Source organism: Camponotus floridanus, unplaced genomic scaffold, assembly GCF_003227725.1.
Source record: "Camponotus floridanus strain SB8 unplaced genomic scaffold, Cflo_v7.5 scaffold103, whole genome shotgun sequence".
In the NCBI taxonomy this organism is placed as follows: domain Eukaryota; kingdom Metazoa; phylum Arthropoda; class Insecta; order Hymenoptera; family Formicidae; genus Camponotus; species Camponotus floridanus.
In genome coordinates this window covers 405,753-431,302 of record NW_020229219.1, presented here as the reverse complement: position 1 = coordinate 431,302, position 25,550 = coordinate 405,753, and the positions used below count along the sequence as shown (strand labels likewise).

The following is a 25,550-nucleotide window of genomic DNA, read 5'->3' as shown; positions in this document are numbered from 1 at the left end:
CTTTGAAATATTAAAAAATATTTAATACATACTATGTGACCAATAAACATAGGTTGTCAAAATATATAGAACGTAAAGTCAACATGTTTCTCTTTACATATTATACTATATTTTGATCAAGTTAGACATTTATTGCATATTATTTATATTACCATTTTAATGAAATTTCCTCGTACTGCCATTCACGACGATTTTTGTCATTTTAACATTCTTCATTCTCGAAGAAGTTTACCTTCGTTCCATGACAAGCTCGCAACGCGTGCACATAGTATACCGCTCTCTGCAATTCTCGGAAAGTATCAAATCTCAAAGCTCGTAGGCGCGCGGCAAACAGCTATATTACTGTATTTTTCAGCGGCCCTTCTCGCGTGCATGTCTGAAAATGATACTACGAGGAATTCTCATTGAGATAACGATATGGACCGTCGTGTAAGAGGGTTGTACGTGCATATATTGCGAGAGAGAAATAGGGGGAGAGAGGGGAAGAAAAAGAGAAAGAGATGCGAAATAGAAAAGTTCCACGCGCGATTCCGCTGTATGTTTTTCTTCTTTTTTTTTCAAGTGAAACGTTCACACTCGCAGTACTCGTACTACTCCGCGCTCGTCCGCGCGTAGCGAGCACGCGCCGATCGAAATTTGACGTTTGTAGCGGCGCGCGAGCTTCGGTCGGCTTCCGCGAGCGGCGTTGCCGTCGACATCTCCCGAATCGCGTCGCGTGCACTCAGTCGCGAGCGCGAGTTCAGTGCGATAGGACGTGTTGTCCGTCGCTCGTTCGCCGATTCGCGGCGTCGTCGTCCCGGCATCTCACGTTTTCCATTTCGTTTCAGTAACGTCAAACGCAAGCGCGCGCGCATCACATCGCATCATATCACATCACGATTCGCCGCAGATCGAGGTGTCATCCGTCGCTCGTGATAAAGTGCCTGCGGTATCTGTGTATTGTGTTCACCAGCCACTCGAGATAAAGTGTCGCCGGACTTAAAGGAGCCCAGAGTCTCTTCTCACGTGAGGGAGGAATCAAACAGCGGAGGAGAGGTGCCTTCTACCGTGTCAACCCTTCCAAACTTCTCCGAGACACGATCGATTTTCCATCATTTCTGGTGAGTACCTAGTAATTGTTACCGTTGATTCCTCGACGTTGTCGCCGTGCACGGACAAGAGCGCGTCTCTCACAGCTGTCATGCACTCCGCGAGAACGACTGTCGGCCTGTGGCTCTTATCGAGCCGACGTCCGTGCACGACGGCGCGACGAAATTGATTTTGAGCGCGCGCACTGCGGGCGATCCTTGATGTACTCTTTCAAGTACTCGGCCATAACGCAGGATTGTATTCGAAGAAAATGTACGCTCGTATGTGACACGAGTTCGCGACGCGATGTAAAGCATCGCGATAGAATCGTTGGCTCTCTTTACTTCATCGTTTTACAAACGTAAATAAATCGAAGGTTACTTGTTTTTGCGATCAAATCACTTTTAATGTTAATGTATACATTCTTACTGGTATACGTTTATCTATCTTCGTACTCGTGATAATATTTATGTATCTCTCACTCTCTCTTTCTTTTTCTCTCGGACAATACGATTACAAAAATATATGTATCGAGCTCAAAGAAAAAAAACTTGAATGCAATATAATATATAACAGAATAATCATTAGATTTCTGAAGATATAATATTCTAACAAGGTAAGTCCAGCGTAAATCTTCGTAAGCCTTGTATACTTAAAGTCAAAGACATTCCCTTTATCATGTCATTTATTCGCGGCTTAATACCGTAATTCAGATCGAGGATTAAACTCGGAATGTTGTTAGGATTAGAGTCTTTCCTAACCTAACCTGCTATTTATTTCGGAGAAATCGAGATTTATCACCATAAGATTACGTGCGGTACAAGCCGCTCGTTCCGCGGGATAATTCCTCGTCGTCGCGCTTACATTGTAAAACGCGAATTTCTCGGTGGTACGCTGCGTTGTGGCCGCGTTTTCTAGAAAGGCAACACACACGTGCAATGTTTTTCCCTGAACGCGCGTTCGACAACAGGTTTTCGCGCACGTAAGCGTCGCATCTCGCTTACGTAACGCGCGTCGAAGGTTGCTTGATCGCGCAAAGTGATTCCCGGGGGAGTATCCTTACATTCTAACCCCTATCGAGAATATCTCGCCGACCTAAAATTCTTTGTGAATATTTAAAGATCGCTTTTTAAAAGACGTTTTTTAGTTCTGTCTACTTTACAATGGTATTGTATTATTTTTTTATGGTCTTCCATTTCCGATAAGTGACCCTTTGTAAAACTTGAATCGAATCAAAGAACAGGAAAGACCTTTAAGTTCTTTTCTCCTTTTCAGCTCAATTTTTTTCTGTAAATGGTACTTTATTTTAAAAATTTCTAGTTAGCAGTTGCAATTTAAATATTTAAATTTAATATTATTGATTTTTCATTCCTGTTTTAATGATATAATAATGAGATTATTGATTTTAATATTTTAATGATGCAATAATAAGATAAATAGTAACAAAATTCACAAATTCTACTATAAAATAATATTTTTAAAGAACGATCTTTTAAATATTAATTAATAACAATTTCAATTGGATGCATTAATGGGTATTAAAAATCTTTGTATACGTATCAAAATTTAATGCAATATGTATTCGGTCAATTTACTGTGATTTTATTATTTTATTCGAATTAATGAGAATTTAATTTCCGAGTTCTTAATTATTTTAAAATATTCCAATTGCCTAAAGCCCACTCTGTAACTTTTATAATTACGCATGCATTAAAAATTACGGAATAGACCTCATACTTATTTAAAAAAATGCGTTACAATTATAACACGCATGCGTTGAAAGTTACGGAATAGACTTGCAGATATTACTTCGCGATGTAGATATTAAAATTTTTTTTCACTTTCTCTCTTAAAAATATACTTGAGAATATTCGTGATAATAAAGATAGAATTGTGTTCGATATCATTCGGGATTTTAAAAGATGTAAGGACATGAAATCTATAATATATTGATTATAGCTTTGCGACAGGCGTAATTATGATACAATCGTCTTTGGCGGCACAGGTGTTAACAAACGTGAGTAATTTGCCGCGTTTGCAGAAACGACACAAGCATCGACGCAAATAATCAATAATGACTCTTACCTCAACAAACACGTGTACATACGATGCCGTCTCTTCATGTCGCCGCGTTAAAACATTCCGCGCGAGCGTGATTTCGCCGGCGTTTTCTGTATGTTTTCTCTGTGACGGTTATTCCACGAGACACGCTGCTAATTGGCAGCGTGGAGAAAATACGATTCACGCCATTCAGTGTTTCCACGCGAAACGGATATAACGTAATCGTACACCGCAGGACTCCATTATCTCGTGTCCAAGGACGCGAATTCCTCCATTGTTTCGTGCGGTCGATGTAAATAGGATCGAGAATCCAAATATGCTTCGTCGTCGTCGTCATCATCTTCATTTTGTATAGCGTTTTTTAACGCATGAGTAAATAAGATTTCCATCTAGTATCTCGCGAAGATCTTTATTATATCGAGAACAATTAAAACGTTAACTCGTATGCATGTATATATTCAGAGTTATTGTATGTTATGAGAAAAAGATAATGGAAAGAATGCGGGTCATTAGAGAAGAGCAAAAGTAGACTTGCATTTCCGAGCTATCTCTAATTTGAATTTCTCTATTTAAAATCAATTAACTCAATTATTAAATATTTTCTATGCATGTTTTTGTGTTTATATCAAAGCTCCAATATACATTTTTAATAGTCAAAAGATTATATATATATATATATATATATATATATATAATCATATATAATCAATATTATCTACTTTTGCTCTTCCCTAATGGCCCGCATTCTTTCCATTATCTTTTTCCCATAACATACAATAACTCTGTATATGTATATACATATATATATATATGTATAGCATTTATTGATTTTTTATTACTTTTGGAAATTCTCACCTATTTCAAGAGAGAAAATGCAGTTATGAAATCACACATCATATATAAAATTATCTATTTTTACATTCCTATATTTTGATCGATACTTTTTCCCGAATAAATTCTTTTGGAATTTTTATTATAATTTGAATGAAGTCAAATTTTTCTAACAATAAGATTTTTTTAATTGTTTGTAATTTATAATAAAATTACAATTTCTTTAAACAAACAATCATAATTTACTTTTCTGAATAGAATAAAAAAATAACTCGGACCAGTGATTTCTGAGAAATAATACATAATGGTAAAAAATTTATGATTTTATGAAAAAGTGTCTCAAAGATTTTAACACTATTCTTATATATAAAATATTCTTTTTTGTAAATGGATATTTCAGAAATCATTTTCTATAGCTTAAAATGTTCAAAAAATTATCTATTTCTCTTTAAATAAAAAAATAACATTTTATTTTGCATTCTCTCACCTTGCATAATGCTTTCTCTCTCTTAATTACATCTCGTCACAAGTGTTCTGAATTGGTGTCTATGAAGTGTCTATGAAGTTGCGCATTAAAGTTTGTTGTATATTTACGCAAGTATCGCATATATCGTGCATATATATGACAGGTGGATATATGCCATTTGAATACATCGTGACATAAGATCGTTGATAATGTACTTGCACAAACATGCAACCCGTTGTATTGTAGGGCGATATTGTCAAATATCTGGTGAATCATGTCGTTTCCGTCGAATTATATCTACTGATAGCCCGTTAAAGGATTTTCTTTTGTCATATCCGATTATTTTATCTTTACCTTATCAATACTCATCGGAAATGTCAATTCAAGTGACCGTTATACGATTATAATTAATTTTATACTTGTTTCTTTTATATAACTTTCTTTTATTTTATTGTCATTTTATTGATTTTCTATAAATATTTATGCCGCTTCATTCTTGATGAGAAATCTGTTGTAAGGATACGTAAACATTATTACGCAAAGAGTTTTAACTTTTCATTTGTGTGTTTTGTAGAAGAAACATTTGCTATGTTTCTTCTACAAAATGATATTTTTCGCAGTACAATTTGATAAAAATTATATGTATAGTAGCCGTATGTAGTGCAAAAAATAAACAACATAATAATAAGATGTTTGTGTAAAGAAACTTGTTATTTGCACGACAAGGAATAATCACCTGATAATTAATTCATAATTCGTAATTGAGATTTATTGCGATAAAATATAAAGAAATGTAAAATATATCGCGTATACACATGAATCAGTAGCAAAGCTATACATACAATATTTACAACATCGTGTTACCTTGACTTGTGATCGCGTTTAAACGCAATTTATTAATGCAGATAAGCAAAAACAAACGCGTGCATTTCCTCCTCGTTTGAATTATTGAGGACACGCAAAGTTCCGGTGAACTTTTATACTTTAATAAATCACAAAGCTTCTTCTCGGAAAAGGATAAATCTATAGATGTTCAATAAAAACGAGATTCCTCGATATAGCCACTGACTGCATAACGAGTTCTTCATTATCTTTTTCTCCTCTTTATATTTCTCATAGAAACACTTTTTTCCCTTCCGATAATCATACAGCTTCGTCGCGCTCCCGCAAGCAAATATTACGTACGACTAATTTCCTGAGTGGCGCGCGCCGAGCTAATGGAGTTTGGTTTTTTTTTAATCCGCATACGTGAAGTTCTTTGATTACGTTAGGTAAACCGGATCTTTTAATATGTTAGGAAATGATTAGCTTGTTTAGAGGTCCCAAGTGTGTCACTCGTAAATAATAAGCTTTATGATGGTTATGTATTTTAAATATGTATTAATTATATAATATACTTCTCATTTTTATTCATATTTATTTTATTTATTTTATCATTAATTTTTAATTTTTTATTTATTATATATATTTTACCTAAGATTCAAGAATTTATATATTTGTTATTATTATTTATACGTATGTATCTCTAAAAAGAGAATTACAAGGAAGCGGAAATAAATTATTAATCAATTTTCGCGTAGACAAATTGATGAATTTTACGCTGTCATTGTCAGAAAATACTTTATTCATATCGTAGACATAAAAAGCGTAATCCTCTCGATTTTCGGGTCACAGTTTCACATGAATATGCAAGCAAAGGGATTTTGCTAGCGGTAGATTGGCTTCTTGGCGATTGGCAATACATGCCTAACATCACATCACCGCGGGATTTAAATCTTTAATCGCTCACGGTTAACGCCCGACAGCGGTTGCGGCACATGCCGCAAGCTATTAAAGCCGCATTTAGACGACGCCGCACCGCGTCCATGAAATTCATCGTTCTCACAATACGTACCGCGCGCTTTCCACGCTACATATTCGGTTATCCTTGTCGGTATCCCACCAGAGAATCGTTCGCTACTCCCCTCCGCCTCGTTTCCCCCGCCCCACACGTTTTCCTCGGTCCCAAAATCAATATAGGCGTCGCCGCCGCCGTCGACGCCGTCGACGACGACGACGACGCCGTACTGGTCAGGATTCTCCATCCTTTCCGCCGCATCTCCCTTGACGAGGGACGAGAATTTCCTCTACGTCTCTAACGAACCACGACAATCTTGTTGTCAATTTTTCGAAAGTTACTGACGATAATTAGCTGCTGCGGTCGTGTCGTCTCGATTTCTCCAAAGTTTCACGATTAAATTATATATCTTAATCGGAAGGGAAAATTAAGCTCATATTTCAATGTTATAGATAATTATAAATATTTTATATTTTTAAATTTTCTATAATTTTTTTTTATTAAATAGTACATTTGCTTTCTCTCTCTTTTAGTCTTCTCTTTTTTTCCTCCCAATTAAATTCAAGTTTTGACACGAGTAGTATATAGTTGAGTCGTTGCGAATATTAAAACGTCAGTTTCTTGTCGTAAGAGAGATTCACAGATAAACCGTAGAACAATCCTATATTAATAGTCGCGTGCCCATCGATCCGCCTTTGTTATCCTTCGGGGGTTGAATCGGGTCTCTGAAGCCCCGTGCATATTCGAAAGATGTAAAAGTCGATAGTGGCCGACCCTGGGGAAGCCTATTGCATTCAATGCCCTATTCCTCCTCGCGTTCGTAGATTCTATCTGATATTGGCGATAGGCTCGCGCAAGCCAAGCAAGCTTGTCGCGTACATCCCACTCGATTCGTGATTGTCGCTTTTCCACTATACCCCGTTAAAATTAATTGACCGAGTAACGGTCGTGAACGGAAATTTATCAGTCAAAATGTGAGAAATTTCTATATTCCCACGTTGCTGTTCCATCTTTACTGGTTATAGGACGTTATTATCGTTATTAATCGAGTCCACCATCTCTCGTCTCGAGATTTATCGCGCCGCTATCAATATCTCGTGGGCGTGCGTAACGATCGATATAAATATCGGACGACAACTTTATTCGTTACTTCTCTGTTCTTAACACTATCGCACCTCGTTGATTTATGCCAAAAGCTTTATCGGCATCAAAAGTCTATCGCCACGCGATTTTATACGACACTCGTAAATTTCGGGGATTACTTATATTTCAATGTAATTTACACTCAGTTATCTTTCGAACGCGAATGATAGAATGAATGATTTAAAATCGAAAGCTTTCACATTTTTATTTTCGTTTTGAAAATTTCTCTTTCTATTCATCTGATTGAAAAACTTGATTTCGTGCATTTATAATGAGAGAACGTAGCGTACACCGAGGCATGTTTTGCATCGAGACATGTTTTGAATTATTTATGCGTTACACTGACGGACATTAAAATTTTGTTTATCTTGCTTTGGAAAAACATATTAACTCTATTATCATTTAAAAATTATGTAGATTCTGGTTATATAAAGTCAAAGTTTATACATAATTATACGTGATATGTACGAGTAATGACTATAATATTGCAAACATCTTTGCGGATATGTAATTAATGATATTGAATCATGTAAAAACATGACAGTCTGTCTCTCATGGCGTGTCATATAGATCGCGTTCGAGTACAGTAATGGGCTAATAACGATGCTGCGTTGATCGGTAATAATAATAATTGAGAAGAGAATGGCGTCGAGAGGCGTTCCTATGTCCAGAGTACTAAAACGAGTATCTCGATTGAAATGCCCGATTGTCATGTTGGAATAACTGGTTATAATTGAAGTATTTATGTTCCGTTTAAAGAATCACAAATAAATATATTTTGAATTATTTATATAATTCAATGATCACATACTTCCTCCTAGTTATCCATCAATAATGATAATATCGATACAGTAAAATTAAATAATTACATAATTGATTATCAATAACGATATTTATCAACCTATCACCAATGATATCAATCACAGTCGACTGTTAATAAGATGCACACACATCTGGGATAATAAAGGAATTCCACTCAAAACATAAATATATGTTATCAATTTATTTATATAGAGTGCCACTTCAAATACCGAGAGAATGTCATTGAATTCAAATTACAAGTGAAAATATTCGTGTATACAATTTTTTCTAAAATATTTTTGTATTTATCAGTTTTGTAATCGAGATTTCGATAACAAATCAAAAATTTCCGTCGCGGAAATTGATTACCGATCGACAACATAACTTCTTGTCAGTCTTAACTTGGCAATCTTATATGGCATGTTAAATGGCAAGCATCAGTGTTCAGGATGCGATAATCGCTTAGCCTAATCGTTGCTTAAGTTAATTAACGGAGATGAGATCATCAAGGTCTTGATAGATTGCAGTCACCATTGCTCCAGAGCTCTTGATCAAGAGTATCAGCACTATTCTTTTTAAATGAGGCATAAAATTTTACAAGGAAAATTTCTTAATTATCGATAAAAATTTGAAATTTTATAGAAATAGTAATATTTTTTATAAATAATTAAATAATTTTATAAATTTTGTAGATTATTTTTGCTTTGATATCGATAGTGTAGCTAAAATAACTACGCTTTTTATTACCTTATAAACGCAAGATGACTACGTATTAATATTTCCAAAAGTAACTGCCAGAAAGGTCGAGTTGCGATTATCGTCGTTTCATTGGCATTTCTTACGAGCGTTGTTTTATACAAGTCGTGTACCGGTATTAACGGTCCGCTCGGAATTCGTAATACCGTCACACCCGGTATGTGCCGGGTTCACGTTAGAAAAAAGTGCACAGGAGAGCCGGAGTCCGAGAGAGTAATGTCGTATACGCGTGGAGTGGCCCAAGTGCGTTCTTGCTGTTTCGGATGCATCGTCGTGTCGGGTCCACATCCGTTGCGCCGCTGCACCGCTGCAGTTCCCGGGACAAAAACCCCGTGCAGGACAATAACCCTGAATAAATCACTGCACCCGATAGCCATTCGGCGCGGGGTCTTTCGCTGGTTGTTTATACCGGTGTTGCTGTCTAAACAAGATCAAAACGACCGCCGCCACCGTCTCGTCCGGCCGTTGTCAGGAATTCATCGCCCGAGGCGATGCTCTCCTCGATTATTGAAAATTTCAAAGGCGATCCAATTGTCTCGGTCGGTGAAATGACACGACTCGTAGCGACTAACAATCGAGACTCGACGCCTAATGGCATTTATGGGAAAAAAATTATACTGGGAGCCAATAATCTTCTTTACTGTGTGATTTCATATTATGCGTTTTATACTATGCGTTCTGTTCTACGTGAACATTCAAAATTATTATACATTATTGTATATATAGTGCTCTGCAGTGATATTTATATGATTTGACATTAAAATTTGTTTTAGAAAAAATACATTACTCATATTACTTGTATATTGACAAAGAAAGAGAGAGAGAGAAATAGGAGATTTAAATTAATTTTTTTTGCATTATAATATTAATTTTCAAATTCAGATTATTTTACTCTAAATTAATTCGTTATTAGAGTTATAAAGTTATGAATGTTTTAAAAATATGTTAGCGTGAAAGTTATGTATTCTTTGCGATGTAAAATATTTACCCATTAATGCGTATAGGGTGACGTTCATTTTCTCAAGCGCTGAAGATCGTAACAATTAATAAATGTTCCGGTATTCGATTGAAACTCGCTATTGATTTATCGTCATTGAATGCGATGGGCAATTTTCCCACCGTGCCAAAGATTTAGATGCCGTTTAAATGTAAATCTTTGCTAATCTTTACGCACTTAGCGCAGAGACTCGGTACCGGTGGAACTCGAGTTTTATAGCTAATTTTGCGAAACGTGCAGCTACTGTAAACTACACTTTAAACAAGTTTTAAGCCGCGGTTAAATCTCTCAACTTTTGAATTTGTGGAAAATGAAGTTTTGCAACCTACTCTCTTAAATGGAATCGGTGTAGCATCAAAAAGCAGTGAAAAATCATTCATGATCTTAATTATATATGAATATATTTGCGATCTGTTGAGAAGAAAGCATTTGCGCAAAATTGCACCCATAGTGAGTACATCACCATGGGTACGTCGGGCGGACTTGTAACATTGTCCGCGTGCGTAATTGGAATATATTAATTTTTGTCGGTCGTTTGTCGGGCTATGCACACCGTTAAAATCTCTTATGTGGGTGGGACCGGTTTTAAGCTTCGTTCACATGTGAGAATTGCTGTCGCATATGAGATCGGAACTAATTCATTTCAGCCGATCTAAATAAAAGATAAGATGACGCGCATTAGTACGTCATTTCTATTTTGCATAAGAAACGATCATATATGCGAAACGATATATATGCATGCAAAGCCAAGAGCTAAAAAACAATTATCTGCACAACTTTTTTGTAAAATTCATGCAATTGTAAAGCTTTTAAAATTGAATTTATATATTTTAAAAATGTACAAATTGTTCCATCATTTTACTCGTTATTTCCAACAGTCGATTTTTCAAAATTTTAATTGTTATTCAACACAAAAAATAAAATTTTAATTGTTATTCAACACACAAAAAAATCTGAGATAATCCTGGTGAAATGTGTTTCCTGAAAATTTTTAATTTTATAATTTTTAATTGTGTAGTTGTGCAATCCTCAATTTTTTTCTATTATACCTCACAAAAGCAAACGGCAATTATGTGAAATTGCTTTGGGCGCCATGTGCCTAATTTTGTGCATACTATTCTTGATTCTGCGCTTGCATATATGCTTATTTCACGCAGTCATGCGTGCACATGTGCAAATGTGTGTTTCGCGTAAAATACACATTGCGGATTATCCTCCGGCAAATTATATTAATTAAACGTAATGCTAGAAGCCACGAAAAATTAATTGTTCTTCGTCGCTATCTCGATCTTGCGTTAATAGCGCCGTTATTTCTCAATTATTTCCTTTCATCTTATTTCCTCATTGCGCGTATCTTTTTATTTTTTTATGATCAGAAACGGTAAGAGTGTAATGGAAATTTTATTTTGTATGATGATATCTCCATCGTAATTGATCTTTTAGGTCATAGTAGCTTATAAATATTTTATATGACAGTAGCTTATAAATATCTTATATGAAAAATGACAGTTTAAGTGTAAAAGTCATGTTTATGGTGAAACGTAAATATTTTATATATATTATTTAATTTTAAATATATTTTTTTTTATAAAAATATATTTAAAATTAACGAAATGATGCTTTTGTTTGGATCGATATGGAAAAGAAAACTTTATATTGTGCATACAAAAGACATGGACGCTGACATACAAAAGACATGAAAGTTACCATAATTTTCAACGTAATCGAACAGAGAATATTCTTTCCAATTTTCGTTCTCTTGTCTTCCAACGGTGATGGCGGGAGTGGAGGCGGAGGGAGGGATTATGAAGGGTGCGCGAAGCGTACAACGCGATCCTTTGGCAAGCGTTCGCGGATCCGATCATTGATTCTCCCGGTTCCCATTCTGCTGTCAACCAGCGGCATTCTTGTTTGTTCGCTAATCTTCGAAAACGAATTCCTTTCATGAATAGATGCCGCAGTCATCAGCAGCTTCTCCCGTGACTGTCTTCGTCTTCTACGCGTTTCCCTTTTTTCCATATTGCGTATTCACTTTCATTTCGTCGATTCTCAATTTTACGCTCGACTTGGTGTCGTCGCGCATAATATATCGAAAATATAAGGGACCAGGTAAATATATACGCGCGTATCGTACATAATAAGATACATGCATCAGCAATAAAATCAATATGAAATTCATGCGGCATTTCTGGAATAAAAAGGGACGCGCAAGAAATCACTCGTCGTTAGTTAAAACGGAGTGGACGCGTCGAGAGGCTTTCTTATCTTTTAGGGAAAATACGCGACAATAATGAAGCAACGGAGCGTGTCGAGAATGCGGATGTGCATTCGGGATTCGATTCGCTTGATTTATCGATCATTGCCAAATTGGCAACGCTCGTTCCTACGGTTCGTTAGGCGGTCGATCGACCATCGAAGAATCCTCGCGATCAAGATTTTCGGTGATTCGCCTCTCGGCGGATGTGAAATTGTTTGAAATTTGGCAAACGTGTAATAATATAACGTGTAATATATTTCGTTTTTTTATCATAAGGTATTTTTTTATCGTAATACATTTCTTATATAAAAAAGAATATATATTATTTATCAAATGATGAAATAGTTAAAAAATTAGTAATAAATTTTTTCTTTTGTATAATATAATAAAATTTTTTATGATTTATTATTAATTTTTTATCGTATTATTAAATATTATTTATAATGTAGGATGAGATAAAGGCAAAGATTTAAAGATTTTGAAAAAATTGTTTTTTTAATATTAAAGCTTTAATAGTACGATGAGTTATTTTTTACACAAAAGGATGTTAGATATTTTTAGATTCTGCGTTAAAATATATCGCGGACAATGTGCTGAGTATTGCCATGTATTTATCTCTTTAATAAGTGCATATACTATAGCGCAGTGACGTAATGGGGACGAGTTACAGCTTCCGCGGCAATGTTCCCCATAGATCCGTTTAACTTCACACCGGAAGTTGTAATAATTCCGATGATGGCACGTTCCCTCTCTCGGATGGCTGAGCGAGCAATTGCAAGATGTAAACGAGATCGTTGAAAAGCATATCGACGTACGAGCAAAAAATTGATTAACATTTTATGTAATATCTTAATAAGTTATAATTAATTGTTGATTTTCGCCAGTATAAGAGAAAACTTCCGGTTAGTCGGGGATTACAAAAAAATTGGCTCGTCACTTGATTCATCGCTCTAGTTTTTGCTTGTCGACGTCGGTAAGATTTTTCAACCTGATTTAAAGGCTCTCTTTTATCCCGAGTGGTCGCACGAGGTGCGAGCGAGGTGTCGAGCGAGAATCACGTACTCCGATAAGTGGCGGATGTTAGATATAGCTAGAGTCTCTATCATGATCAATGATTTTATATATGTCGGTCCGCATTCTCACCGCACTTGAGAGTTAAATATGCCATTTGTGATACCGATCCTTAATAAATCGCACACATCCGACATGCATTATAAATATTACAGACCTGTTTATCAGTGTTAATACGATCGAACTTAAAATAAAATTTAAACGCCGAAATTAACGAAGCGAAAAATAAATCAGAATAATATTATCACTACAATATATTACTTTTAAAAATAAATCAGAATAATATTATCACTACAATATATTACTTTACTTTCCTCATAAAGCAAAAAGAGAGAAAGAAAATTTTCTATAAATCTTACAAAATACATTATCTGATTGATTCGAGTCTGCAAATCTTCGTGAGTGCTTTACTTGTGCGCGGAGAGATAAAAATTTTCGAATCGTGATGAGGAAGCTGCGAAAGTACATGCACTTCTCTAGATATTGATTGACCGGGAGGGAGAGCTTCGAATCAGCGGGCAAGCTGTAAAACGCGTTGTGACGAGAGCACTTAAGGAGTTGAGGGAAGAATGGAACGAAGGACTGTTTGGACAAGAAGTAAGAACGTTGATAAAAACGTAACGCTTCATTGGAAGTACTTACTTTTGACGTGGAGTAGAAACTTGTGTAATAAATGTAATATAGGTCGTGTTATCGATTATCCGTCCAACATCTATTAATAGGCACCTTGCAGAATAGGGCGCGATAGCTATCGATCGCAGCGCACGATAAAAGTTTGCCCCATTTCTTCATCCGCCACATATATCCCTCCTATATGTGACGCTTAGCTCTGACATTAATCTAATTTAATTTGATTTTCGATATAACTTTTCTACTTATAGCGTTCTAGGTTTTTTTTTTATTTCTAATCCATTCGCGTATTTCGCAATCTCTTGAGATTTGAAATTCAAATTTTATATAAAAAATTCTCTTCTACGGATTTAATTTAAATAGATTCTCATCGAGTTTAAAATATTTCGTTTTATTTATAACGTTTTGAAAATTGATCGTTTCTCTCCAGGCGATATCTATTCGCGTGTATGTTTTACCGCGTTTATGCAAGGGCCAGTGACACTCGCCGCAAGTTCTCGTGCACGCGCAAACGGGTTGTATCGCTCATCGTCCACTTTGCCGGAGCGAAATGCACCGGGCAGATGCGTCAAACGCGTGTACGCATCCGCCCGTCCGTTCCGTCATTATACTATCAGACGATGCAATTGCCAATTGGTAGTGCCGGGAGCGAATTTTCTCGTCGCGCGTCCCTTCTGCGCGCTCTCTCCGCTCCAGCGTCAGCGTTTTTTTCGAAACGTCGATCTGGTCTGACGCCTTTCGGAGAGTGACAAGGAGAGGAACTCGTTCCTCTTGAATATGAATAAAAGGGGTGGATGACCGTTTTTTTTGTCGCTACACTTGTGACCGCACAAGGCGACTTATCACGTACCAATCTGTATATTTTATGCGTAAAATTAATGCTAATATCTCGTGTTAACGTTTCCATTTGAAAGCATACGATTTGCGCGCGTACAAACATCCGATTTTATTATTTCCAGCTATAATAGATGCGTAATGATTTTTAATAAAATTCTAATTTAATAAAAATAAAACTTCAAACCCTATGAAACGCGGGATATATTTTTAAAGACGGTCGTATATCGGGTATCCGAATCGTTTCAATTCCAGACGTCATTCGTCATTCTTTGTCATCGCCCAGACGTTCGTGAACGAGTTACATAACGCCGTCGCGTCGTCTATTTATTGTTTGATCTTCAGCAGCGGTGCTAACTCGTTGGGTCGTTGCTATCGACAGTCGTCTTTACTCGAGCTTCGTTTCGCCGATGTGACGCACGTCAAACGGAGCAACGCACGCACGCACTCATGCACGCATGCACGCGCGCGTGCTGATGTTTACGCTCGTAGATACAGGCGACTCCACGTGCGCGCCGATGTATATACAATGTTGGGAATCGAGACCTCCCTCCCGAAGACGCGCGGGAATGCGACCGAGGGAATAGAAGATGGGGTGCGAGCACTAGGGGGTGAGCTTTGAGTCGCGTTAAACGCGCCGAGGGGAATGGCAACATCGATCGGACAGAAAATTAAGGGCGCGCGTGCATGCAATGGCGACAAAGGAAAAACACGGCATTCGCGTTCTTGTCTCCAATCAAAATTATATGTTACCATCTCAGTATTTACACATCAAATAAATCAATATACTCGAATCGATACAGATAGAGTAATTTATATACAGTAATTTATTTTATTTAAGGGGTTATACCTAGTCAGAGAGCAAGTTGAAAAAAAAAAACGTATTTTTGGGGAATTAAAAAAAAACTGCTAGATATTTTTATTTCATCGATTCTTTATCATAATATATATCTATCAAAGAAGTTTTCATAATTTTTTCAATTAAAAATATCGAGAAATGTAGGCATAGCAGCTATTTTCCAGAGACATCTTTTTTCGGAGGCGCTTGGCGGTGAGCAAAATTATTCGGAGCTGGATCATCCGACATAAAAAATTCAAAAGGATTTAGCTTTCGTATGAATTGATTTAGTCCGTGAACAAAGGGATTTTAATTTTGATGAAACCTTTTTTTTTATTAACAAAAGAATGAAAATTTTAATACGAAAAATTCGTATTTTTGCGTCAAACGTCTGTCACATTGTCAAAAATCAATTTTTTGTAAAATCCTTCATTCACGGAGATCAATTCATACGAAAGCTAAATCCTTTTGAATTATATAATAAAATCCCTTAATAAAAAACTATGACTTATTTAAATAAAGTTTAAAAAATACTTGACTTGAGATCGAATTATCGATTGCTTGATTTGCAACGCGTCTCGCAGAGATTTTTCAGGTTTTAAATTTCCATGTGGATAATTTGAAATAAATTCTTCCGAAAGATATATATTCTAACGTGATCGGAGAAAATTCCGCAGACACGAGTTGTGTGTCTGCATGACTAGCGAAATTATGATGACCGCCGCGCAACACGCCTCTGCGGAAAGGATGTGATCAAATGGTTTGCCTCTCTCGCGGTACAGGAAATTGGATCTGACAGTCCCTGAAAGCTCGTTTGGTCTTTCACCGGGTTTGTTTCGATGGTAACGGCAAAGCAAATTACGTTTAAACCGCGCATCCGTCTTTTTCCACGTCGCGCTTACTCGCGTAATCCCCGTTTAATCCCCTTCCCCCGATCGAAATGCGCTTCTTTGCGGTTACTATCGAAAAGTAATCGACCCATTACTCGAGGCCGACAAATGCACGGCGTGGTTCGCGTAACGGCATGGATTCTGCGATCCATTCAGAAGAAGATCACGGTCGACGCGAGAAGGATCGGAGTCCCCGCGAAAGGAAGAAAGAACGCACCGCGTCATAATTATTGTCTCTCGCGTTACACGCACGAGGAATAACGACAGCTGCACGAATCCTTCCGGCGATCCGTTCCCTCGATCGCGTGATCCTCGACGACGTATTCATTCGCACTCGCGGCTCATCCGCAAAACGCGTTTATCCCTTTCTTTTTTCCCTTAAACGGAGGCAAATGGAAGGGAAAGCTTCGCAAATTGCGCCGAGAAAAATGCTGAAATGTGTTCGAGAAACGATGAGCGAGATATATTACTATCGTTATTACGTACTATCCGAGGATGTTACGTGCGAGGGGAAAGAGTAAACGCGTGTTTTATCACGACGTCGCTTTGCAAGCGTACACTTGGCGTATCGTAACTGCAAATTAATACCGTTCGCGGTACGATCCGAGCGATTCCGCGTGCCGAGTTTCGCGCTAATTATAAGCGAAGCCGTGCAAGTTCACGGTAACGTAACGCGAGAAGGTTACTGTTACTTTTCCCGGTCTCTCTTCTACGCGCCTGTCTCTCCCTTCATCCGGTGTCTCCGTCCTCTTCCCCCTTTGGATGAAACGCGGCTTAAAGATAGAAGCTGGAGAAAAAGAAGCGGAGGAAAACGACCGGAGAGAAAAGAGTTTGGTGGCCCTCTCTCGAACCGACTCGGGATCGCGATACTCTCTCGTACACATAACAGCAATTCTCTCTTCATCCTTTTCTCTCCCGTTGCCTCTCTCTCTCCCCTCCTCGTCGTCTCCCTGAACTTCTCGCTGAAACAGAGAGAAGAACAGCAGCGGCGGCGGCGGTAGAAACATCGACTCTTCTGGGTTGCAGGAGTTGCGGTACTGGTCTAAGGGAATTACCGTTAGAAGAGCTGCACTCGCCTTGCGTACTTCCTAGACTCCATGTTACACATATATACCTGCGCCTCTCTATGCCCCTTCTACACCGCCGGAGTCTTGGTGTGTATCGATGTACACACACACACGTATGCACATGCCTAGATGCACGAACAAACTTACAGGTGTGCGACTATATGCGCGGTAATATCGTGTACAATGTGTGTGCGCCGATATACGTAGTGCTTCCAGTTCCCGGCTGGGACGGTTCGCTTTTGCCAATGGAACTGGTAGCCGATACGGATGAAACCGCCGAACGCGGACATTCGGTCCATTGGGACGCCGGATCGTCTTCCTATTCATCGTAGAATTTCAAGAGCGTCGTGGGACTGAAACTTGCCGGCGTTTCTGTGTCAAATCCGGACACGAGCCGAGAATCCGCGCTCTGCGGACAGAGTTCAGCGAACTGCATCGCGCGCGATATTGTTGCGAGAGAGGTATATTACGCTGTTCGCGGCAGCGATGGAGAGAACACACAGTAGCCGTAATATTCGCGCACGTGATTCCGAACAATAATTATAGAGACGTAATTATCGGGAGATACAGCCTCGAAGAGGCGAATGTAAAAAGGAAATGATCATTTCCTTTTTATGTTTAATCAATTTTTTTGTTATTAGATAACGCAACTGCGATGTCGTTTGCAAATTTATAAGTCACAAGACTATCTCTGATAAACTTACTTTCGTAATTCCCAGCGTTATCGCGAATCTCAAACGAATACGGGTTTGCGAGCCATCCGTTCATTCAGCTATTGTTGAACGAAGCCCCGATGTGGGAAGGAGATAGAGGATGCCGGGGAAAGGAAATATGGAACAAACGGTCGCTCATTCGCGGGAAATGGTATGCGAGAGATTAATAATCGCGCGGGCACGCGAGAACAGAGGTAAAATAAAAAGTTATCGCGATGTGTTCGCTACTTTGTTACACGTTTGCCTGGAGAGTCAGTTTCCACTTCTTCTTCTTCTTCTTCCTCCCTCTCTCCCCGTGTCCCTGAACCTCATACTTGGCCACTCGGTCATTGTTCGGCTCACAATGAACCGTTTCGATATATACCCCACACGTGCGCTTAAGTGCCCACACACATATATGGTCGGTGCACTTTCCCTGTAGATGTGCATGTGCGCGCGCGCGCGACTTTGAGACAGACTTATGCGCGCCTTTGTACATTACCTTCCGTCGGTCGGCGCCTTAATTAGTACCATGGCTCTTATATGCGACCAGTCGAAATCGACGTGACCTACCGCGAGACGCTATGACATTGTTCTAGAGAAGAGATATTCTGAAGATTGAAAAAAATTGTGATACTTCGTCTCGCCAGAAATTGACATAAAAGAAGATTAAGAAACGATCTGCCGTTATCTGTCGCGCATTATCCGTTCGTGCCGGCCACGCGGAAACGCATCGCGGTCTCGTTAATTCGCGGCTTGATTATAGAATTAATAGCTCGCTCTCTACCGGTGGAATTAGTATCGTGAGTATCTACACTCGAGATCCTCTTTCTTTCTCTCTCTCTTTCTCTCTTTCGGTGCAGCGAAGTTATCTTTAATAATGAGTTATTGCATTTTAATGGTCTCGAGAGAAAAATATTTTTGCTTATATTTTGATCTAATTGTGAAAGTAATCCTCGATTTACATGAAAAATATTAAAATTGTGCCCTTTGCATAAAGTGTAATTTTATTTAAATTGCTAATGTTATTCTTAATTTAAATACTATTTGTCGAACAGAGAGAGAGAGAGAGAGAGACAGTTGTTTTTATATTATATAATAATATTGTATTACGTAATAATTACTTTTATTATTTTCCAGTTATTGCTTTTATAGATGATGGACGTATTAATTAAAATTAATTTGCTCCAATTTATTCAATTATTTGTACAGGAACTGTGAGGATTTACGTTCGATATAATTGTCAATTGTCCTTAGTTGAGAATCAAAACGCAGACCAAAAATTTTGACCTCTTTAATAAAGAGTTGATCAAATCGATAAATCGAGGCAAGCAATGGCTGTAATTTCTTCTACGCGATAACGGCAATAATACTTGAGCTCATTTACCGTAATTTACAGTACATACTCTCGACACGTTTCAATAATTATATTATTTCTTATGTTAAAATTGGAGCGAAGTTTATGAGCTCGTTTAAAATTGGAAACAATTTATAATACAGATTGTTTACATTGTTATAGAATTATGTTAATAAGAAATATACAACATTTAATAGGACATTGTTGTCGAATAATTTATTTTGTTGGAGAAAATTAAACTCGAGATTTTAATTATCGTACTTGATTACTAGATTTAATTCAGAGGAAGGAAGCTTATGGAAAATAATTGATTAAAAATTTAAGTTAGAATTATAACGTTTTCAAGGCACATAACTGAATTTAAACACTTGTCAGAAATTGAAGATTCGATTACAGTTAAGACGCATGCAGAGCTATACAAATTATCGAGATTATCAAACATTCTGTAAATTTATACTCATCTCGCTATTTTCATTCGTCTCAAGCCAACCGTGAACCGCGCATCAAATTAGCGTACTAGTATCCGACCGTTATGTTAACGTAACGAATCGCGAGCGTATTCAGGGAAATACCTTGGCCGACCCTGACATAACGGAAACATACATCAAGGATATCCTCTTGGCCATCATTTTGTTGATAAAGCACGAAAAGACACTCGTAAATGGAACGCGCACTCGTAGATTATGCGCAACGCGCATAAGAGATTAACGAGAGAACGTATGCAAGAGTGAATTATTCGCGCGTCGATTTCGCAATATCCGATATTAATTAACGAGCATTAAGCGAGTCGATTTCGAGCTGTTCTCCCATCGTTCCACACGAGCTGGAATGCTTTTCAGCGAACGTTACCGCAGTCGCTTTGCCCGATCAGCGAAATCGTCATTATGCCCATACATATTGAACCATAAGCCGCATGGACGCGAGCCGGATTAATTAGCGCGCACCGCTAATTATCGCCGTTACGGAACGTTCAACGACCGTGAAAGTGTTTGGGCGATCGCCGGATTTCTTTACTGCGCTGAAAAAGAGCATCGCTTAAACGTCGCGTGCGCATCCGCGATCGCGATCGCACTCTTATTAGAGTGGAAGAGAATGTGAAATTACGGTTGGACTCGGTCTTAATTGTCTTCATCGTAATCTACATCTATAATCAAGATCGAAAAATTGCCACTCGGAAAGATATCTCCATCCCCTGCGCATCTGAAATTGTAATTAAACTGTATTTAAAGAGACTGCGATTCGCAGTCGCAGATTACAAGTATTTACGCGAAAGAAAAATTGCTACTTCGAGAGGAAGACGTGAAATTGTAATTAAAATTGTAATTAGATAACGCAATCGCTTTTGATAAATTCGAACGATCATTCTCTTCGGAAGATCTATCTCCCTTTCAAGCGATTTTCCACCATGCGCTTTTTTTTCCACCCGCCCTTTTAGGGATCAGGTGTTAAGGTGTCAAACGCTCGCCGTGGATTCCTACGATGCGAAACGGGAATCGTAATGATCACATAGCACCGCGAAACTTTGCTCGGCCACGTGCTCGTTAGGGGCTACATCCCGCGTACCTTAGTTAGATGCGCGTGTTACACGCGCGAACATCGCATCCTTATTACACGAACATCATAACTGGAAATGGATATACGCTTATTCGTCTAACGCGTATACACGCCGGCATCTGTGAACGCTTGTAAGTCGGTGGCTGACCACGAGGGCACACCACTCGTTTGTAATTACGTGTACATTCTATAATTCATGCGCGGTACCAGAGAACGTTCGTTGCCACACGACTCCTTAACTCTCTTTCAAAGGTATACGAGACATCTTAGTTCGGATGTTATTTAATTATCGGTAATATCCTCGCTTAATTAGTGGCTGCAAGGTTCACGATATAATCACAGTAGTCTGATTAAGTTTAATCAATATTCCTATCAATTAGCTTCCCCCCCGGTGTATCAAATTATTTTATTGTACATTTTTAATTATATTATATTCGCTTTATATAATTATTAAATATATACAATTTTATGCAGATTACGAAATTAAATGAAAATAAATATAATTTCTTTGGTCGAAAAAGGAATTTAAATACAATTTTAAATCTGTTTTGGGGAAAGAAGAAATATTAATTCTCTATTCTAAAATTAATTTTTTACAAACTTAATATTTTAATTACTAAAATTATTAATAATTGTAAATGCTACAAAATTATACCCAAAAACCAATCGATTTTAGATTGATACAAAAGCTTTGTAGCTTGTTGTCTAAATTATATTCCTTAATTTCTAAATTTATTTTTTATTCTCTTTCCCTTTATCAATACTTTAACATATTTTAACGTATTCCAATCGAAGTAATCCGACCTTGATTACAATCGCACCATTCTCTGCCTTGGCATACCTTAATCCAGTCTGACTTATCTCGTCTATAATTCTGTAATCAAAATTCTCGAGGCATACACTCGCGGCACGGAACTCTGAGAACGCGCGAGCACGTAACGAAATTTCGTGCGAATTTATGCACGTCCGGGGAGAGCGGGCAGAGGAGCGGAGCGAAAACACGACGGTTGTGTATATAAATTTACGCACGTGTGACGCGCGCGCGCCTCGTATACGTGCATCGTGTGCGTGCATTACGCGTGCATCCACCGGTTGGTGGATGCCACGCCCCTGGTTACAGGACCCTCGTAACCTACCCGGGGTTGCGACGGTCTAGTACGGTTATCATCGCGTAACGCGCGCGCGCGCATACGCACACGCACGCACATACACTCGCAATAAAGCCGCCGTAACACATGGCTGCGACCGACCACGGAACGATGGAGATCGAGCCGCGTATATCGTTTGTAATTAGCGTCCGGAACACATCGAGCGAGCGCGACATATGCGTGTGTGCGTGTGTGCGTATTAAACGCGCATGTAGCATAATGCGGTAATATCTGTGCCCTTCGGCGCGATTAAGCGATCGTGCGGTTCGATTCTCACGACTGCCTTCCCTCTTTCGCGCGATATTCGATCGGCGGAAACGAAATGTCGGGCGAAATGATTCTTGAAATCCTACTTTTGATTTCTGACCGAGTGTCGATTATTACCGCGGAAAGGCCTTCGGTTTGCGGAATTCGCGGGTATTCGTGAAAGAGGACGATATACAACGCTCCTTCAAAGAGACTGCAGGTAATTTCGACGTTTCTGTCTTGAAGATTTATCGGGGTATAATTTTTGCTTTCCTGCTTCTTTTTTCATTAGCATAATGACGCGTAATTTCCTGTTTTGTTCGCGTCTATTTTAAAAAAATCCTCTCAACGATCTCTCAACGATGATCCTTTAATAGCAAGACTCGAAGAAACTCTTATCAATTTTCTGGGAATGTCGAATCGTAAAATATACTTTTCTCCGACCTATCCGTATGGATTATATTTATGAATAATTTTATTGTATCTAAACCTTGCCGTGGCCGTGCTATACTAAGTATTTGAAACGCAAACATTTTCTCCCGTCTTCGTTCCTCTCGATCCCCCTCTATTAATCTATAAACGTGCTTACGCTCGCTTCCACGAGGACGAATATCGCGTTGCCGGTTTTGTTCTCGCTTCCTCTCGTTTCTATCGCTGCTCGTGTTCTTTTTCTATCCGCGGTGGTATGTAAAGGCCAATTTACGTGGTCTTTTTACCGTTCCATTGTATTCGTACTTTACAGAAATATTATCGACTTTCGCGATATCTCTCGAACACAAATTAATACACTTGTTATCGTAAAATCATGAAAATTTTAATCTGCTACTATAAAATTTATGTAATGATTTTAAATTCGGAGCAATGTAAAATATCACACACATATAGATGATTAAGATAAAAAATTGGAAGTATTTTACGAGTCGTACATAAATTATTCTTAGAAGAATTTTCTTCATTATATCCGCTATTCGAACGTCGTTCTAAATGTGCCTTAAGTGTGACACGTTGTCGCATTAGTCTTATCGGATTGCTGACGACGCTGACGACGCTCGCAACAATGTTGACCGTTGCGACTTGAAATCAAAGACGATCTCGAAACGCGACTCAACGCGAACGAAAACTGCATACGTCTTGCCGCTTCTCAGTTCGTCTTCTCGTTTCGAGCGAAGTGGTTCGTTCCTTTGGTTCGCACAAAGCGAACTCTCGCATTGATAATTGCGACTGGCGCATCCTTTATCTCGTGAATTAACGCGCGATACGATATTATTGTCTCTTCAAAGAGAGAGATCTCAGGTATCCGTTTCTTTTCTATTCAGTTGAAGTAATTTCATTGTCGAATCTAAAGAGTCGAGATCGTAAAATTACTGATTAAATCTTCTTCTTAATTAATCGTTGACAGGCTTCGTTTCTAACGATCACCTGAACAGCTGAAGTGACAAGAAAGTGTCAATGCCATAGTTTCTACATCCCTACAGGTGTCGTGCCTCCTGCTTATTATCAGACGATCGTCGCTGCTGCAATCAATCTAATTTAAAATGAAAAGGAACCATTCGTCACGATGACTGGAGCGTGGCATATTTGCGTGGTTCTTTGGAAATACGTGGAGGCATTGTTAGAAAATATTCTATGTCGGTAAAATCTTACAAGTCACACAATTAAGATTTATTACAAATTAATTAATTAAGGTAAAAAGAATTTAAATTAATAATATATATTTATTTATATCTAGAATCGGTAACTATACCTCTCTTTCATTTCTGTGCGTTTTTAATAATTATTTAATAATTATTATGTTTTCTCTTGTTTTTTTTTAAATTTGCTCATTTAATCTTTTTCATTTAATTGCTCGCGGAATGTTAATCATTTCGTACAAATCTCTACCAATCTTTACACTAATAATACTTTGGATATCCTCACTCTTTTACTTCGTCATGCTATCATTGGAAAAATTAGCTCTGATCTTGGGATCTTGCATGACTCTTGAAACTAACGAAGCAACGTAGGATAATTACTTGTCGGAATTCATCAGCTAGAGCGGTTTATCTCCAGTCGAGTGATAATTACGCGTTCATAAATAATCGTACTTTTATTTATACGTTATTAAAATTTTTATGTATATAGATACATGACAAAAACGTAGCTAGTTTACTGTTTTACTGAAAGTAACATCTATAACATTCTTTTCGCGTGAGAGATTTAAGAGTATAAAGTGTGTTTTTCTCTTTGAAAAACATCGCAATCGATATTACGATCGACATTATTATACGAAGAAGCGATAGAGGGTGGTCTCGGAGTAAATTGTCTATGCACATTGTATCTAAAAGATAATACGCGCGCGCTCAGCCATATTTAATGGCGATAACGGCTTTGCTGACTATCGATCCGGTGATTCTACTTCCTTCGGTTCTACTTCGAATAAACGCGGTGAAATGATCCATAGATCGAATCGCAGTATCGGTAGTCTCCACTTCCATATTCTGAAATCTTCCAAATTAATTGTTTGTAAAACTTATACTGGTTGTGACCTTATTAGTCTTATGTTTGTCCAATTCGAATTAAAAAATGATATTTCGTTGCCTGCATATAATTTTTAATACTTAATAATACACATGATTATATAATAAATTTAAATTAAATTTTATTATTGGAAAATAACATTCTCTAACGAGTCTTTAATATAATTTAATTATAATCATTAATGAAAATAATGAAATTTGTAGCAAGTATCTTACATGTTTACATATGTTAAATATTTTACATAAATAACGCGGGGCATGCATCAATATTCTCTTTCCTCGCTTATTGTCGCAAGGTGAACGAACGAGATGGCTTCTAAAAAGCTGGATCGGGCTTGTTCGTGATTGAATGTCGGATTGTAAGAAACGATTGTATTGTGAATCGTGCGACGCGATGGTACTGAAGAAAAATATCAGGACGAAAAGCCGAGAAGCGGAACAATGTCATTTATAAATCATTCGAGAGCACGGTCCTTTTCGCCGAGATTGT

At 37.9% G+C, this 25,550-nt stretch overlaps 1 protein-coding gene across 5 annotated transcripts in view; it reads left to right on the top strand.

The window, feature by feature from the left end:
- The first annotated feature begins 713 nt into the window (after positions 1–713).
- LOC105255365 (SH3 and multiple ankyrin repeat domains protein 1) overlaps positions 714–25,550 on the top strand; it is a 115,019-nt gene continuing 90,182 nt past the window's right edge. For all 5 annotated transcript variants that reach the window (XM_025410789.1, XM_025410776.1, XM_025410773.1 and 2 more), the window contains exon 1: positions 714–1,100. The gene's annotated coding sequence lies outside the window, so the exon portion shown is untranslated. The remainder of the gene's footprint in view (positions 1,101–25,550) is intronic.